At 38.0% G+C, this 16946-nt stretch overlaps 2 protein-coding genes across 4 annotated transcripts in view; one reads left to right on the forward strand and one right to left on the reverse strand.

Moving 5' to 3' along the window:
- Ythdc1 (YTH domain containing 1) overlaps nt 1-295 on the reverse strand; it is a gene marked incomplete in the record, with an annotated part of 30440 nt that extends 30145 nt beyond the window's left edge. The window contains 1 exon segment of the mRNA XM_005392822.2: nt 1-295.
- Nucleotides 296-389: 94 nt separating this feature from the next.
- Nucleotides 390-16946, forward strand: part of LOC102009123 (transmembrane protease serine 11E) — a 105986-nt gene continuing 89429 nt past the window's right edge. For all 3 annotated transcript variants that reach the window (XM_013518541.1, XM_005392824.2, XM_005392826.2), the window contains exon 1: nt 390-529. The gene's annotated coding sequence lies outside the window, so the exon portion shown is untranslated. The remainder of the gene's footprint in view (nt 530-16946) is intronic.

The following is a 16946-nucleotide window of genomic DNA, read 5'->3' on the forward strand; positions in this document are numbered from 1 at the left end:
GGCGGGGGTCGCACAGGCCGGTCCGTCAGTCCGTCCGACGGGCTGCGCGCTCCGCACTGGGCCTCGACCACGCGCCCTCCTCGACGGCCGCTTCTCTCTTTCCTCCCTTTTCCCTGCCCTCCTTCCGCTCCTGTCTCCGGCTCTCGAGGCGCAGTCTCTCCGTTGGGGCTCGGGCCCGGGCAGCGTAAAGGGAGGGAAAGAAAACAGATGGCGACGGCGAGCGGCGCTAAAATGGAGCCTGCTTCCTGCGCGAAACAATCCCGCTCCCAAAATGCCCCGCGCTGTGTACGCTCCGTTCCCTCTGAGCACGTCACAGTGCGTAGGGCGTCGAGTGGGAGCGCGGCGACGTGCTGCGTGACGTCAGCACGTCAGCACGTCTGCCCGCCCCGCGCAGCCCGGAAGTCTCTGGAACCAGCCTCCTACTGGGAAGCGAGGTTTTTACCGTTTGTTTATGGCCCGAGTACTGGGCCGCCGGCACCTAGGCGATGCAGTTTTTCCATCCGAACTTCGCAGAGGACCTTTTAGTTAGGTAAGAAGTGACAATCAAAAAGGATGTTATTTGATGTTTACTCAATTTTCTTTTCTTTTTGAGACAGGGTCTCGCTATACAGTTCAGGCTGGCCTTAAACTCAGTAGCCCAGGCTCGTCTCGTACTCGTAATGATCCTCCTTCCTCTGCCTCTCCAGTGCTGGGATTACAGGCGTGCAGCCACCACACCCGACGATGTTCATTCACTAAACCAACCAGGGTTAAATTTCCAGTTAGTCCTAAATTTCCAGTTAGTCTACGCCCTAGGGTGGAAAACTTGTTTGAGATTTATTTTCTGCCCTCAAGGACACGTGAGTTTATATTCCAGTTATAAGAGGCAACGTAAATAAACAAATTTAAATTGGTTAAATTTTATTAAATAAACATAAAAAGTTAATATAGTGCAGGGAAAAAATTTTTAATGGAGAAAAAAAAAAAAAAAAAATACTACTAGGTGGGTGTGGTGGCGCTTGTCTTAATCCCAGCACTGGGAAAATTGAAGCAGGAAGATCGCCCCGGGCTCCACATGGTGAATTTAAGGACAGCTTGCGCTACAAAGGGAGAGCCCCCCTCAAAAAAAAAGTTAAATAAATAATTAAAACTACTACTACTAAAAGCCTTAAACTACTACTACTAAAACTTAAACTACTAAAAGCCTTTGGAAATGAAGTCTGATCCCTGGAGGGTAAAAAAGCCAGCTAACAAAAAGTAGAGCTAAATCTTCAAAACAGCCAACAGCGCATACAGTGCTCAGAGAGAGGAAGAGAACTTGATGTGGTTGAGGATCTGTGGAGAGAACACCAGTGAACCTGAACTCAAATAAGGAGTGAGAAGACAAGTGGCTGAGATGAGGTTTGGAAAAAAGCCACACCTCAAAAGTAAGGATCTAATAAGATTTCAACTAAAACAAAAGCAACACAAGATGTATAGAGAGATTGGATTTTGCGGTTGAGCACACTGGAATATGGGGATAGAAAACACTTTGGTTTTTCACAGAGCCTGCACTGTCTGAATCCATGAGTTCACTGAAAATATGCCTGAATCCATGAGTTCACTGTGATCAGAACAATTAATCAGTCCATTTTGGAAGATGTAGGAAACCAGTTTTATTATTTTGGTAACAGTAAAAAGAAATCATTTACTCTGTCTTTCCAATTAGAACTATATGTCAGGGTTATCAGACAATTAGTTGATGAAGGGAAGTGTCTCTTTATAGAAATTTTAGCCAGGCATGGTGGCACATGTCTGTAATTCCAGCACCCAGGAGGCTGAGGCAGGAGGATCATTGTGAGTTTGAGATAAGCCTGGGCTACAAAGTGAGCTCAAGGCTAGCCTGAACTGCATAGTAAGACCCTGTCTCAAAAAGTCAAAAAAAAAAAATAATAATAATAATAAGTTTTATACTTTATGTATGGCCAGAGCAAAGCAGTGGCAGAAGGTAGTATATCACCATTAGTAGTATCACCGTTAGTATATCACCATGAATCAAATAAACAGATCAGTACAGTGATTGCTAGTGGGTACTAATTAATATAACAAAAGACTGACAGGTCTTATATGCCTCCTGACAGAAGTACACATAGATCTATAAAATCATTTTGCCAAAAAATTAAACTGGATCCCATAAAGACTGGATTCATTGTGACATGACTGCCATGACTGTATGGATTCACCTTGAGTTGTAACAGCCATGATTGCAACCTCTGAGTAATCCTAGCTGGTTTTCTCTGCTTATTTTCCCAACATACTATAAATAGACAAAACTTTTAGAGTGGCATATGACTATTGTGACCAGACCCTAGCCCCAGGAATGTGTCTCTTTGATGCTAGCTTGAGATAAAACAGGTACATTCTACCTTAGATGAAGTCATTTTTGTCCTTCTGATCCGTATCACAGAGATCTGGTCTTGGCTGCTGCCCAATAAATTGCACTCTGTACAATCCTGGAACTGTCTGCCTCTTTTTTTTTTTTTCTTTTTTTAATCTCACAGTATCTTGCCACTGATTGTCATATACTGTACTAGAATCAGGTTATTCTAGAACAAAGACTTTAGTTCTCAGTCAAGGGAAGAGAGGTTGAGGATGAGAGTGAGAGGAAAACGGTGATTGGAGAAATTTGTGGTTAGCCACGACAGAGAGTTCTACCAGCATATAATGGATAGATGCCTGGGATACTGCTGAACATGCTGTCATGCATAGGAAAACGTCCCCAGAGCAAAGAACTACTCCACTCAAATGGCAGTATCCAAGGATGAGAAATCCAGGATGTAAGCAGAGCACAAGTGAATAGGTTAAGTATTCCCACATAAATACCATTAGCAAAATGCAGACGGGGAAACTACAGAATAAATAAGTTGACAGAGAGTAAAGAAAGATGGAAGAGGGATCTATTTACATACTACAATAAACTTGCTAGAAATGTGTATACACCAGTTGCCATACATGGGTGTCATAAGTTGCATTATTCCCCTAAAATGAAATTCTGACTTTCAGTTCTTCAAAGTACCACCTTATTCAAAACTAAGTTTTTTCAGATGTACTTAAATCAAGATGTACATTAACTAAGATTTCTAAGAGGTCCTTAATTAAGAGGTCAAGCTGGTACATTTAGGAGGGAAAAGAGACAGACTCACACAGGGAGAAGGTCACCTGGGACAACAGACCACGGAGTGCAGCAAAGAAACACCAAGACGTGGCAGGCAAAACCAGAAACTAGAAAAAGCAAAGATTCTTTCCTACAGGTTTGAGAAGGGGCCAGTCCTATGAACATCTTCGTGGTTTCAGAGAAAAAAGTGGTAGGTGAATTGAGTAACCCTAAGAAAAGAGTGTAGAATAGAGGGGAATAGAATTAGTCCTTGATTTCAGACTTCCAGCCTCTAGAACTTTGGTTAATAAATCTGTTCATCTAAGCCACTCAGTTTCTGGTACTGTGTTACACCCATTGTAGGAAACTAGATCCTTACTTGGGTATTGATTGAAATACATGAACACACACACTCTCTCACATAAACAGCATGTAAGTTGTAAATACCTGATGGTTTTAATAAATTTCTGTTAGTTTTTTAAATTGTGACAAGTTACATTTTTAAGACAAGCACAACTCTAAAATTCAATCACGTCACTAAAAGGCAAAGTTATTGTGGTTATAAAGGATGGAATAGTCGTTTTGTTGAGCATTGATCTGTCCAAGAAAGCTATTGGGTATAGTGATTAAAGCACCGGCTTTGTAGTCATTGTGACTACAGAGCTGGTGCAAATTCCAGCTCTGCCACTTACTAACTGAAGACCTTAGATAAAATCACCGAATCTTTAGCATCTTTCTAATGAAAACTTAGAAATTATTTCCCAAGGGTTTTGATAATAAAAGGATCAGAAAAAGTTAAGTGTAAGATCGATTTACAATTTCATTACAATCATGTGGCATGTAAAGATGGGATACATTATGAAAACCACATCATTAGGTAATTCCAGCATGGTGTGAACATCAGAGTATACTTAATGCAAACCTAGGTAGCTGATCTCTTAACATGGCCTCTTGATATAATCAAGATGTATGAGGTAAACAAGATGAGTGAGGGTCCTGTTGATGTGAAACAGCATGCCATTTTGCAGTAAATTAACTTTAGAAGTAGGAGTCTATTCTAAAATAGTAATATAATAGAAACAAACTGGTAATATAGTAATATTATCGAGTATATATTTCACATAACATGCTATAGTTTTATACACCTGGTAGCACAGTAGGTGTGTTTATGCCAGCATCATCACAAACACTTGTAATATTTTGCACTACAGCATTGGAATGATTACCACTCAGTTACAATCTTATGAAATAACTGTCACTGTTTACTATCAGTGTGTTCCATCATTGGCTAAAATGTTATTTGTTCGTGTTATTTAATATATGACTATAGACGTCATGGAGAATTGCAGTTTCTGCCCTACTGTAGGGGACAGAAGGCTTTTCCATGCCTTTAAAAAAGACACATATTATTCATATCAACAAAGCATGTTACAAATAAAGTCTTCTGTGACAGAGAACCCATAAGCCATGCTAGCTTCATGTCCTAGAGTAGCTGAACTCAAAAACTCGATCTTGAGGAAGAGTTGGTGAGAGAAATACTAACAGTGCTCAGTTGTTTCCTTTTTTTTTTTTTAACTAAAGAATAAAAATTAGTAAGTCTGTAGACAGATCTCTGTCTTCAAACTGTCCTTCAATGAAAAATCAAATCTCAGAGATAGGAGTCATTCTGATGGACATGTCTCAAAGCCCCTCCAAACCCAAATTACCTGTTATTTTTTGTTTTGTTTTTCCCAGTACCAAGGGGTTGAACCCAAGGCCTTCACACTGAGCTACATCCCCAGGCCCTGCCCTTTTTTGTTTAGTTTTTTGTCTGTAGTGTTTATCAATTTCTATGGCATAAATGTTCCTCCCGTGACCAATGTCAAAGTACCAGTGTGACATGACATCACAACATTGTAACTGGGAAGAAGTGAACAATTAGTGCCATTTCCATTTTGCTGTATTACTATCATATCACATAGCAGATGTTGCTGTAGTTACTTCTCTCACTGTTGAGACAATACCCAATACCTAAAGTTAAAGGAGGAAAAGTTTATTTTGGCTCACGGTTTGTAGAGGTTTCATCTCATAGTCAGCTGGCTCCAAGGGGGGTGACATGATGGGGTATTGCAGAGGAGAAACAGTCCATGGCAAAGCAGAGCAGGCAGAAGGCAGCAAGAAGTCCAAGTGACCTTAGCAGCTCCTTTCCGCCCTTTACATATGCTATCTAGGCTACCAGGTTTAGGGCAGGTGCCAAGCCAGTCAGTGGACTGATTTAGGAATCACACACCCTTAATCCCAGCATCATACATTCTAGATCCAACCACCTCTGAGAAAACCCCCACCTATGACTGCATGAGGCTTTGAGGGGACATCTAGACTCAAGCCACAACATTTCAGCCCCCTGAAAATCCCTCCCATGACTGCCTAAGGCTTTGGGGAACATAAAAATACAAGCCATAACATTCTACCCCAGCCCTCCAGAGACTCATGCACATTTCTTATGCAAAAAGCCATAACAGTTGTAATATGTGTAAGTAATCTCAAGATCAAATAATAAATGTAAATAACCTTGAGAATAACTAATTTCAGTTGATTATTCAACTGGTTAGTTTTATATTTCATATAAGTGTAATTATATAACTAATAATCCTTGTATTTAAAAACCATATTGCAGTATTTCTAAAAATTTAACAACTGCCTCTTGTAACTATTTTGAGTGATCTCCAACTCATCACTGCCTGCCTTATTTATATGATGCTGTTTTATAACCCAGTCACGGGAATGTAGGTAAGGATAGGTCCCAAGTCACTGTCCCCAGAATGTGAAAATGAATCAGACCAAGAATCATTCTCCTTTTCTCTGGCTGAAACTATGACTTATGAATATTTGAAGTTATGGCCACTCTTTCACCATGAAGTGAACTGTGCAACAGATAGGGTTGATCTTCCAATGAAGAAGAATGAAGAGGTGGGAAGGGAAAGCAGACACGGTGAAGTACACGTGTCAGTTGTCTGAAAGCATCCTAGTTTCAGAGGTAGTGTTTTCTGAGGACTGGCTGTGCTCTACCCTTAGATTTGGGCAGATAAACCAGCCTCTTTGCAATAGTTTTCAGTTTCCTTAAAATAACTTGAGTTGTTTTTACTCTAGTTAAATAAAAAGGTGAACACAAGAAATCTAAAATGCCAGTTATAATAATACAATACAAAGTGAAAAATGTTACTTCATAACTTATATATGAAAATTGAGAACTCTGCCCTCTATTGGTAGATAATGAGCATTAGAATAAATATTTGGAGTCTGTTTTCTAACAAAGCCATAATTTAAATAGAGCTATTTTTTCCACTTTCATTCTACTGTAATGTGTGTTTATTTTTATTTTTTTGTTTTTTTGGGTTTTTTTTGGTTTTTCTCCGGTACCGGGAACCGAACTCACGACCTTGCGCTTGCCAGGCAGGCGCTTTTGCCGCTGAGCTAAATTCCCAGCCCCTGTAATGTGTGTTTAACTTCCTCTCACCGTGAACAAGATTGTTTTGACTCAATTGAAAGAGAAATAACTTTCCTTTGGTAAGCTCAAAGCCTCCCATCGTTTAATCACTGTGTATACATCGTAAAACTTCTTTTCCATGTCAGTTGTCTACTTGGATGTCTTGGGGATGCCTCTCCCACCCCCAGCTGCCAAAGATAAATCTAGAACCTCACACATTCTAAAAATGTTCTACCACTGAGTTACACACACAGCCTTGGGTTGCTCAATTTAAAAACTCAATAATACCCTCTTGGATCCGGGGCACTTACATTGTCTACTAGCTTACTCACGCATGAGACCTGGGAATGGTCTTGTTTGCTCACCTCACACCACCAGCACTTGCAGTGCAGGGTGAACGGCAGATGAAGAAGAAAGGAAGCTATACCCTATCTAAACAAAAGGAAGTTTATAAGAAGTACTAAAGTTTTCTATATATGAAGGTATTTGCTCACTTTACTCTATCAAAGAAGATTAATATGTTAAAATTCCCAGTGTCCTCTCTAGTTTATTTTTATTTATGTATTTTACTATGAAGAAAGGTTACCTAAAGAAAATAATATTTACACAACTGACCTTTGTCTGTACCTTGGTAATATATCTGTTTAATGATTATTGCCCTCTCTTTCTGGTATTGCTGTAACTATTTCTTTGCATTTGTGTATTTGCCTGATAAATCTTTGTATATATTATTATAGTTGACCTTTCCTTGTGTGATGTATTCTCTTTAAATTGCATATACATAAATTTTTAACACAAACTGTCATTGATTTAATAAAGTTATGGATTACATTAATTAGAGAAAAGAGGAAAGGAAACTAAGACACAGACAATAGATAATTTACACCTCCAGGTGGAAAGTGTTAAGTATAATGTATGGTACTGTGGAGACATATACTAGGAGAATAACTCCATGAATTGTTTAATTGCTCCTTTCTTCCGGAATATTCTCTTGGCCCTTATTGCCTAAAAAGCACTGCTTTACTACACAGGTTTCAGCTCATCCTGCTGCTTATCTAGGAATTCTGTCTTGCCAGCCTCTGTCCAACTAAATTAGGTACCTGTTTTGCATTCTCACTGCATCTGCACATGTCACCTTTACAACAATTATAACTTTAGATAAAATTTAAGCTACTATGGAGCTCCAAGAGAGTGCCAGCCACAAGGGAAACCAACTAAGAACTGAGTGGAAAGAAGAAAATCTATAAAAAGAAGGAAAGAGGGGTGAATGTTAGGCGGTCTGTATTCTGCTTGTAATCATCATACAGCTGTCTGTACACTACATGTAAGTAACTTGTCTATTCTGGCCAGGCCTCACTCCCTAATAACACATTCAGCTGTGAACTCATCAGTAGAGTAGATACAGTTCCTCCGTTATTCAGTCACCTTCCAAAAGTCCCACCTCTGAACGACTTTTGGGGCCCACTTTAACCACAGCACTCAGTAACCGTAGTATTACATAAAACTTGGTACTGTTTTTCATAGTGAGTGTATCTAAAAAAAGAACTCATGAGCAGAGAAATCAGGGCAATGAACTTCTTTGGAAGGATCAGCAAGTAAAGGTATTCCTAAAAAGCTGAAAGAAAATTTAAAACATAGTGACAGAATTTTGCAAGACTGAAAAATAAAAGCATCTAGACTGAAAAAATACCACAGAGAAAATGTTGACATAAGAGAACATTAAAATTAGGATTTTATATCAAGTTAGTTAGCTGTAAGGCCAAAATAAGTTACTATAAGGTACACAAGGCCTCAGAAGACGGACACCCAAAAAATCCTGCTTGACAATACCTTGGGAGAAAGTGTGAATAAGAAAAGGAAAGCACCACGAGGTAACCAGGCGATGTGGAGGTGTGTAGGCAGTGAAGCTCTGTATCGTGCTTAGATCAAGAGCTGTGATGGCACATTTCATACAACAGCCTCAGAAAAAGAGACGAGACCACTTCCTTCATCCTAGAAGTTTCAGGCAATATACAAAGGTGTCATGTATATTGTGTTTAATTGGAGAAAAAGAGGCAACCTCCCTGTATTTATTTGTAATACAGCATACATGCAAATATGCACTTTTCTGTAATCAGCGGTGATATTTAAAATACATAACCACTAGCCCAGCCTGGAAACTGACCAATGACAGCAGGTAGCAACCAGAACAGGTTCCAGTGGTGTGGTGCCGTGGGTCAGAATGATGAGACTGTTGGGCTGGAGCTTCATGGAGGAAAGGGTTCAAAGTAGCTCCTATTTGCCACTGACACAGGATTATTTCCTTACTGTAACATTGATATGGCCACTCACCCAGGGTAGATAGTAACTCCGCTATAGGACACATTTGATGACTTTATGCGCTTTTCTGAAATATGCTCTATTGTTTTTTAAAACAAATCTTGAATATATGTTATATTCCTGAAAGACTAAGATAGTCTCTAATAAATAATTTGAAATATTAGAGACTTCTCTTTACAATTCAAATCAGAAAATATAAGTAAAACATTAAATTGTAATAGTGTAGAGAAAATAAATATCATTTTTCTCAATATATATTCTAGACAAATCAGCCTCTAAGATTTTTCACTAGGCTTGGTGGCTTCCAAATATTTTGTATCACTTCTCATCCTATATTTTAAAGAAAGACATACTAAAACATATAGCCTATTAAATAGTTTCTAAATTTTTAAGTATTATTTAAATTTAAAGAGTAATTCCTTCTCAGGTGCAGACCTCAACGGAACTGCAGATTGGAGCCATACCCAGTAGGTCTCATCAGAGCCATAAGTACTTATAGATAGGTATACATCTCATTAGCTAAAACTAAAGGTATTTTTGTTGTAAGTCACTGAGGTTTGTAGCTGCTTATTATGCAGCATAAAACTCCTTCTCTGTTTCTTCATTTATTTAGCATCCATATATACAGAACAAACTAAAGACTCAAAGCTAGTTTTTATTTTAAAAATTGTTTAGATAAATTTTTTACAGAAATATATCAGGAAAAGAAAATATGCTAATAAATAACAGTACCTATGAAGTTTGAATGCTACCGTTGAACTAAAACAACACAAGTAAACAAGGAAATCCAAATGTATAATAAGCAAATTTAGAGTTATTTATCTTTGCTACTAATCAGGAATGCAAATTAAAGCAACCACAAGAAGGTCTAAAAATATCAAATAGTGGGGCCAAGAAGATAGCTCAGCAGCACAGTGTCTGCCCGGCAAGCACAAGATCCTGGGTTCAATTCCCAGTACCAAAAAAGTAAAATAAAATAAAATTTAAAAAAAAATCAGCAGTGTTGTGAACATCAGGAATTAAAATGTTTAAGAGAAAGTAATCTGGTGCAACGATTTCGGGGGACAAACTGGTAAACTTGGTAAATTAACCATACTTATATTCTGTGAATGATGAAGCAATTGCACTTCTAGGTCTCTTCTGCATTTCCCTAAGGGTTTTTTTTTTTATTTCACAGCAATGTTTATGGTAAGAAGGATGAAGGAAATCTCGTCCATCAGAAGAGAGAAAAGAGAAAAATGAGAGGAATTACATAAAGTTATATGAAGCACTGAGAAATAATGTAGATTAATATATCTCTGTATGACTAAAAATGTGGGAAAACAAAGAATGAATATGAGATTTATAAAATTATATATTTCAATTTTATAAAAGAATTTATTTAAGGAATATATTTAATTATGAAAGAGTATATATTTGATGGATATACTAATTACCCTGCATGGATCACAGCCCAATACACATAAATAAAAACATTAAATGTGCACACCCCAAAACAACCATACATTTATTTTTAAGGAGGTAATGTATATCTAAGCAAAAGTAGGAATGACAGAATGGAAACCACATGTTAGGCGTAAGGGAAGAGGAATCATGCCAGTAAATAACAGTACCTTTGTACTGAAACAAAGGAAAGGAGTCATGGCTGAATGGAAAAAACAGTGAAAAGTAAAATAAAAATAGACATTGAATAGACACTGACAGTGTGCATGAAATGGAGTGATGAAATCTTGTTTTTTTTTGTGCAGTTAGTTTAAAGATAAAAATACATAGTAGAATTATAAAAAATAACGTCTCAAGAATCTAAAAATAGAAGCCAGGCTTAATCCCAGCACTTGGGAGGCTGAGGCAGGATGATCACTGATAGTTCGAGACCAGCCTGACCTACAGAGTGACCTCAAGGCCAGCCTGAACTGCATAATGAGGCCATCTCAAAAAGACCTCCAAAAAATCTAGAAAAATAATCTAAAAATACTCTTATTTATATTAGAGGTTAAGACAATATGTCTTCAATTACTGAGGTTTTTGTGGTTCATGAAATACTCTCACACATGTCATTTTTCTAGGCAGGAAGTATTTTCCAACAGAATACTATTCTTCCATAAAAGTAGTGTGAGGTCCTGTCACTGTAGAAGGCATTATGTTAGGTAAAATAAGTCAGGCCCAGGAAAAAAAGCATTGCATGACCTCATGAAAATATTCATTGTGGCTATTGTATCCATGCTCCACCATTGTAATTAGATATGTGTTTGAGTATAAATCATTCATTCTTTCAGTTTGTAGGTCCCCAGATCAGAGTCTGGGGCATCACATTTTAATCACATGGGAAAGACTGCATGTCAGCTGTTTAACCTAGATTTTGAGCTGCTGCAGTCAGTGATGCAGGGTTTTAGGTTTGTGATGGGTAACTATGTTCCATTTGTGGGAGGAGGGCTAAGAAGGATAATAACAATGGAGTACTTCTTTGTCACAAAGAAAGAAATTTAAGTCACTTGTAGAAAATAGATGTACCTTGAGGTAATGTTAAGAGAAATAAATCAATAAATCAGACAACACAAGCTTAAAATCTCATGGTTTGTCTTATATGAGAAAGCCAATGTATAAATAAGTTAAAGAGCAAAACACGAGAGAATAGGAAACAGGGAGATAAATCTTTTGCATATGAAAATGACACCAGGAAATGCAGGGAAAGGGCCAAGGGAGGAGGTGAAGGGGACATAAAGAAAAACTAAGATTTGTTACATACATGTAGCAGCTCTCACAGGGAGTGTAATCATTGTGTACTGCAAAGATATACTAGTAATAAATTTCAAAAGAGGGATAATGAGTGGATGAAAAAGAGGACATGGCTAAGAGTGCTTAGATGCTCACTCATCTGTGTCTCCTTCTTGAGCATGTAGAGATACTATAGTTCAAAGCATCTCCTACAATTAGGTCATTTAGATTGCAGCCATATGGCTATGAGATAGAGTGTAGAATATTTGTATCATTTGCAGAACTGTATTCTCCTACTGACACACACTGCAAACAAAAGGTTCTGGAAGAGTAGACCTTCTCTGAGGCAACACTGAAAGAGCTGCTGAATAGAGCTGTCAGACCAAGTTTGATCTATGACTTTGTTAAGCCATTGGGGTTTGGACATGGTTGTTCACAAGAGGTAGCAAGTCTTAACTATGGCCCAACAGCTTGCATATTCAAAAATGTGATACAGAGTCCATTATGCAAGCATCTTTAATACAGCTGTATGTGGTATAGTAATACTCCTCAAGTCTGCATTTTATCTTTTCAAATGTTGGAAAATAAAGAGAATCATATAAGAATGAATTTTTGACAGTAGAACACATTCCATACATAAATAGGATCACTAGTGAAGAAACAGAAAATGGATAATTAGTTCTTTTCTTTTGAGACAAGGTCTCACCTACTGTGTAGTTCAGGCTAGCTCTAAACTCACTGTGTAGCCCAAGCTGGCCTCAAACTTGCAGCAATCCTCCTGCCTTAATCTCTTGACTGCTGGATAATTAGTTCTTTAAAACAATAAAAACCAGAAACAATAAGGGAGAGATAAACATCAGATGATGACTTCTCATACTGGTGAAGAGAATACAGAATACTTCTCCAGGGAAGAATATTAGGGCAGAAGGACAGGAAGCCATATGAGAGTGACAGGAGAGAACTGCGGAGGAAAAGGGTAAAGTTGTAGCAAGTCCTACATATAAAAATTACATTTATCTGCAGTTTATCTCACCTGAGGAGTAGCCTCTAGGGGCTAGGGGTGGTTCTGAGTTCCTTATCTAAAGACTTAAAGAAAAATTTAGTCAGTATATTAGGGTGATAGTTAAGGGGTGGTTTGGGATAGTTATGGACTTCCAAAGAAGAAATTAGCATATAAGATAATAGAAATCTGATTTTAAGAGAAGTGAATCATTGGAGAACTTGGAAAAGCAAATTTTTGAAGGGGCTGGGGGATCAGATATGCTCACTTTTTAAACTTTAAGTTTCTTACTTTAAAAAATCCATTTATGAGCTGGGCATGGTGGTGCAGGCCTGTAATCCCAGCACTCTGGAGGCTGAGGCAGGAGGATCATTGCGAGTTCGAGACCAGCCTAGGCTACAAAGTGAGCTCAAGGCCAGCCTGAACTGCAGAGCGAAACCCTGTCTCAAAAAAAGACAAAAAAATCCATTTTATTTTGCAGTGTTTCCTGCCCTTCACTTTGATAAGATTTATTCTTTTCATTAGGAGTTACAGTCATTCCTTTATTGATTATCCCTAGTGTGAAGAGCATTGAAAATGTACTATACACAATGTGCATGAACAGGATAATCCTTAAATAAATTGGCATTTATTTCAGGAGTTCTTTTATTCTGTTTCAATTTAATGAAATCATTAGCATAGTGGTCACAAACAGGGACTCAACTAGATTATCTGGTTCAAATACTGATTATTCAGTTTATTGAGTGTGTGACTTTGGAAAAGTTATTCAACAATGGAGGTAGGAACAAAATTCCTCAAGGAGTTACTTAAAGCTTAAATGATTTAATTTATCTGAAGAACCTGTAAAAGTGCTTATTGCAGAGCAAGTACTACATGTATTAGCTATGATTGTAAGAGAAGAATCTATAAGGTGCTCTGAGAAAAGAGAAGAAAATGGCATTTTAGTCTTCGGGATGGAGAAGGGCCTTGGAAGAGTGGGACTTTGCAGACCAAGGACAAGAGGAAGTAGGTAGGTATTAAATCATATTTGAGGTGCTCAAGGTTAAATATCACATAGTTTCTCTTATATGAGAAAATAATACTTACATATAGAAAGACCACAAAATAGAAGAGAGATAAATTGGAAGTAGGAGTTCAAATACTTTCCCAAATCACATATTTCATTGTTTAAAAAATTTTTTCATATGTGTGCTAGTTTGTTTCATTTATACTATTAGTTTAACTTATTTTGTTGAAAAGAAAATTTTGTTTTATCATCTCTTTATTTCTTTGTAAAAAACCTTTTGTTCTATGTCTTGTACTCTGAGTAACTACTTTGTAGATAATAATACACAATGCATTAGCTGTTGTTACTCTATTACTTTATTATGACCTTTTGTTTTATTTTTCATAAAATAAAAAAAATAATATTTGAGGAAGTTTAGAAAGTCTTTCAGGGGACCAAAAGATGAAGGGAGGAAAGCAGCGGAAGAGGAAGTAAAAGTATTAGCGTGTGTTATGTGTATGCACCAACCCCCATGATGAATATGATCATTATTTATTGCACACATCATTCATAGCCAGGTGTGGTGGCACACACCTATAATCCCAGCCCTCAGGAGGCTGAGACAAGAGGATCTCTGTGAGTTTGAGGACAGCCAGGGCTACATAAATGAGGTTAAGGCCAACCTCCACTACATAGTGAGATCCTCAGAAACAAAACAAAATAACAAAAAACACACACTCAAGAGTTTTCAAAACGGTATGGAGATGGGTAGGTGGTGGAGGGAAGGAAAGGAAAGGCAGTAGAACAGGAATGGCATGCTGTCTTAGTTACTTTTCTTGCTGCTGGGACAAAACACCTGACATCACCTAGTAAAGGAGGAAGGGTTTATTTAGGCTCACAGTTTGTAGACGTTTTGGACTGTAGTCTTCTGGCTCCAAAGCAGATGGACATAGCACAGGGACATGACAGAAGCAAGTCCACAGCCAGGCAGGAAGCAGCAAGCGCTCTGTCTCCCTTTTATCCAGTGCAGCCTGCAAGCCTCTTCGATGCTCAGTACAAAAAAAATACAGAGCTTTATAGCCTACAAGCCTCTTAGGTGGAACCACTCATACCCAGATTGGGGCTTCTGTCTTCAGTAAATCCATTCAGCCACACCTAGAACTGTGCTAAATGGTCAGTGGACTAATTTAGTACACACACCCTTAATCCCAGTATCACACACCCTAGATCTAGTCACCTCCCCAAAGCCCCAGTGCATGAGGCTTTGGGGGACATCTAGACACAAGTGATAACAGTTGTCATGTACATGTACCAACTTCCTACAAGGAATGTAAATACTAGGTACTATGCACACATACTGGTCGAAGAATATTTTTACTTTGAAAGAAGGATATGGTAGAGATGAATCCATCAGCATGAGTTCATCATTCAGAGTCACTCCTTCCTCAGTGTTTGTGATGGGGTGAGGCACGGGGAGAGTGGTGTTTTACCCAAGTACTTCGATCAGATGAGAAGCAGCTCTGTTGTCTTTTGGTCACAAGTTAGTAAAAAAAAAAAAAAAAGCCAGTTTTTTGTTGTTTGCTTGTCCTCATCGCCTCCCTTTTCTTATTTACATCTCATAGTAGTTATGTTATTATCAGTTATATTATTGGTATAAGAATTATGGTGTGAATAGTTACATAGTCTCACTTTAAACCCTTATTATGAGGAAAAAGAGGATTGACTTATGCCAGAAATAGTCTCTCCATGTTGCTGGCTTTACATTTGTTTACTTTAGTAAAGTGGTGGCCACTCAAATGGAGGTTCCATTGTAGTCTCTTAGAAATGAGTCAGTGACACTGGCTGAACAGCCAGAGACAAGATGTCAAGATCACACCTCATACCTTCAGCTGACCATTTGGCTGAGTGTGTACAAAAGCTCAAGTAACTTCTATGACATTTTCCAAGGTAAAAAAATTAGAGAATTTATCAACCAACTGAAAAATGACTGCCTTTTGCTGGATAAATGAGATTCTTTGGGTTTTGAGAATGACAAACTGTTAATTTGTCACTTTAGTTCCTGAGGAATTCAAATTTTCAGACTTTCCTGTGTATGAGTCTTCTAGCATTTGGAAGACTAAACATAAAAGAAGAAAAGCCAAAGAGGAAGACCGGTTTTCAGCAGTTGTCCCAAGGCTTTGCAACCAAAGTGTTATCCTGTTTTGTTTTTTAATATTTTTTATTTTGTTCTATTGTTATTTTTATTAAAAATACATAATTGTATATATTTTTATGGTACAATGTGATGTTACAATTCATGCATGTGTTATACACTGTTAGAAGTTCTGGTAATCTACAACAGAGTAGAGGACCATAGGTAACAAAGTACATGACTATAGCTAATAATAATGTTCCAGATACTACCAAATATCTAGAAGGGAGGGATTGGATTTCCCTCACCATGAGGAAATGGTAAATGTTTCAGGAGATGGAAATGCTAATTAACCAGCTTCTTTTTAAGGTGACACTACTCTATTTTCTCTAGGTGTTTGAGTCTCGAGTATATGGACACGTAAAGCATTTTTCTCTGATAAAGGTCATTGGCGGGGAGTTTCTAGATAGAGATCTTGGAGTTAAAATTTCAATTTTAAACTGTAATCACATCTGTCCACCCTTATAATTACTGTCCGCCTTGGGGCTTTGTAATAATAAGTACACACATAAACACTTTCAGAACTGCTTTTGTGATTGATAAGATTAGCAGGCAAGCTCCCAGAGAAATCATTCACATGACCAGTTGTTGAAATGTTTGAATGTTGCCATAATGGGATGAAGCAGCCAGGCTCAGAGATATACCAACATGGTGCTGTCGGCGTCACACCTCAGATCAAAGTTAAAGTGATCTGTTACAGCTGCTGTCTAATCTGTCTGCTTTGGTGTTTATCCTTGTAGAAAACAGAGAACAGTGATCCCTCACCTATGGCAGGAGTTACATTCCAGAGACCCCCGTGATAGGTGAAAATCTGTGAAGTAGAAGCATTATATTTATTTTATTATTTGTGTATATTTTAAGGCTTTGTAAGCCCTCCCACATTCCTATAAATCTTTTCCACTCTCTTACTAACCTTTCCCACACTCCTATAAAGACTTCATATGCTCTTAAATACTTTCTACACTCTTAAACCTATGTAATTTTAACAACATGTAAAATTGTATATGAGTACTCGATGTGAAGGAGAGATGCTGAACGTATGAGCACAGTGCAGGAGAGCAAACGGACCAGCGCTACAGTCACTGAGCCAGTCAGCGCCCGGGATACAAAATACAGTGCTGTGGTTGGTCGTCTTCCATTCTATCAGCCAATAGTGTG

Source organism: Chinchilla lanigera, unplaced genomic scaffold (genome assembly GCF_000276665.1).
Source record: "Chinchilla lanigera isolate Chin_1 unplaced genomic scaffold, ChiLan1.0 scaffold00046, whole genome shotgun sequence".
Taxonomy (NCBI): domain Eukaryota; kingdom Metazoa; phylum Chordata; class Mammalia; order Rodentia; family Chinchillidae; genus Chinchilla; species Chinchilla lanigera.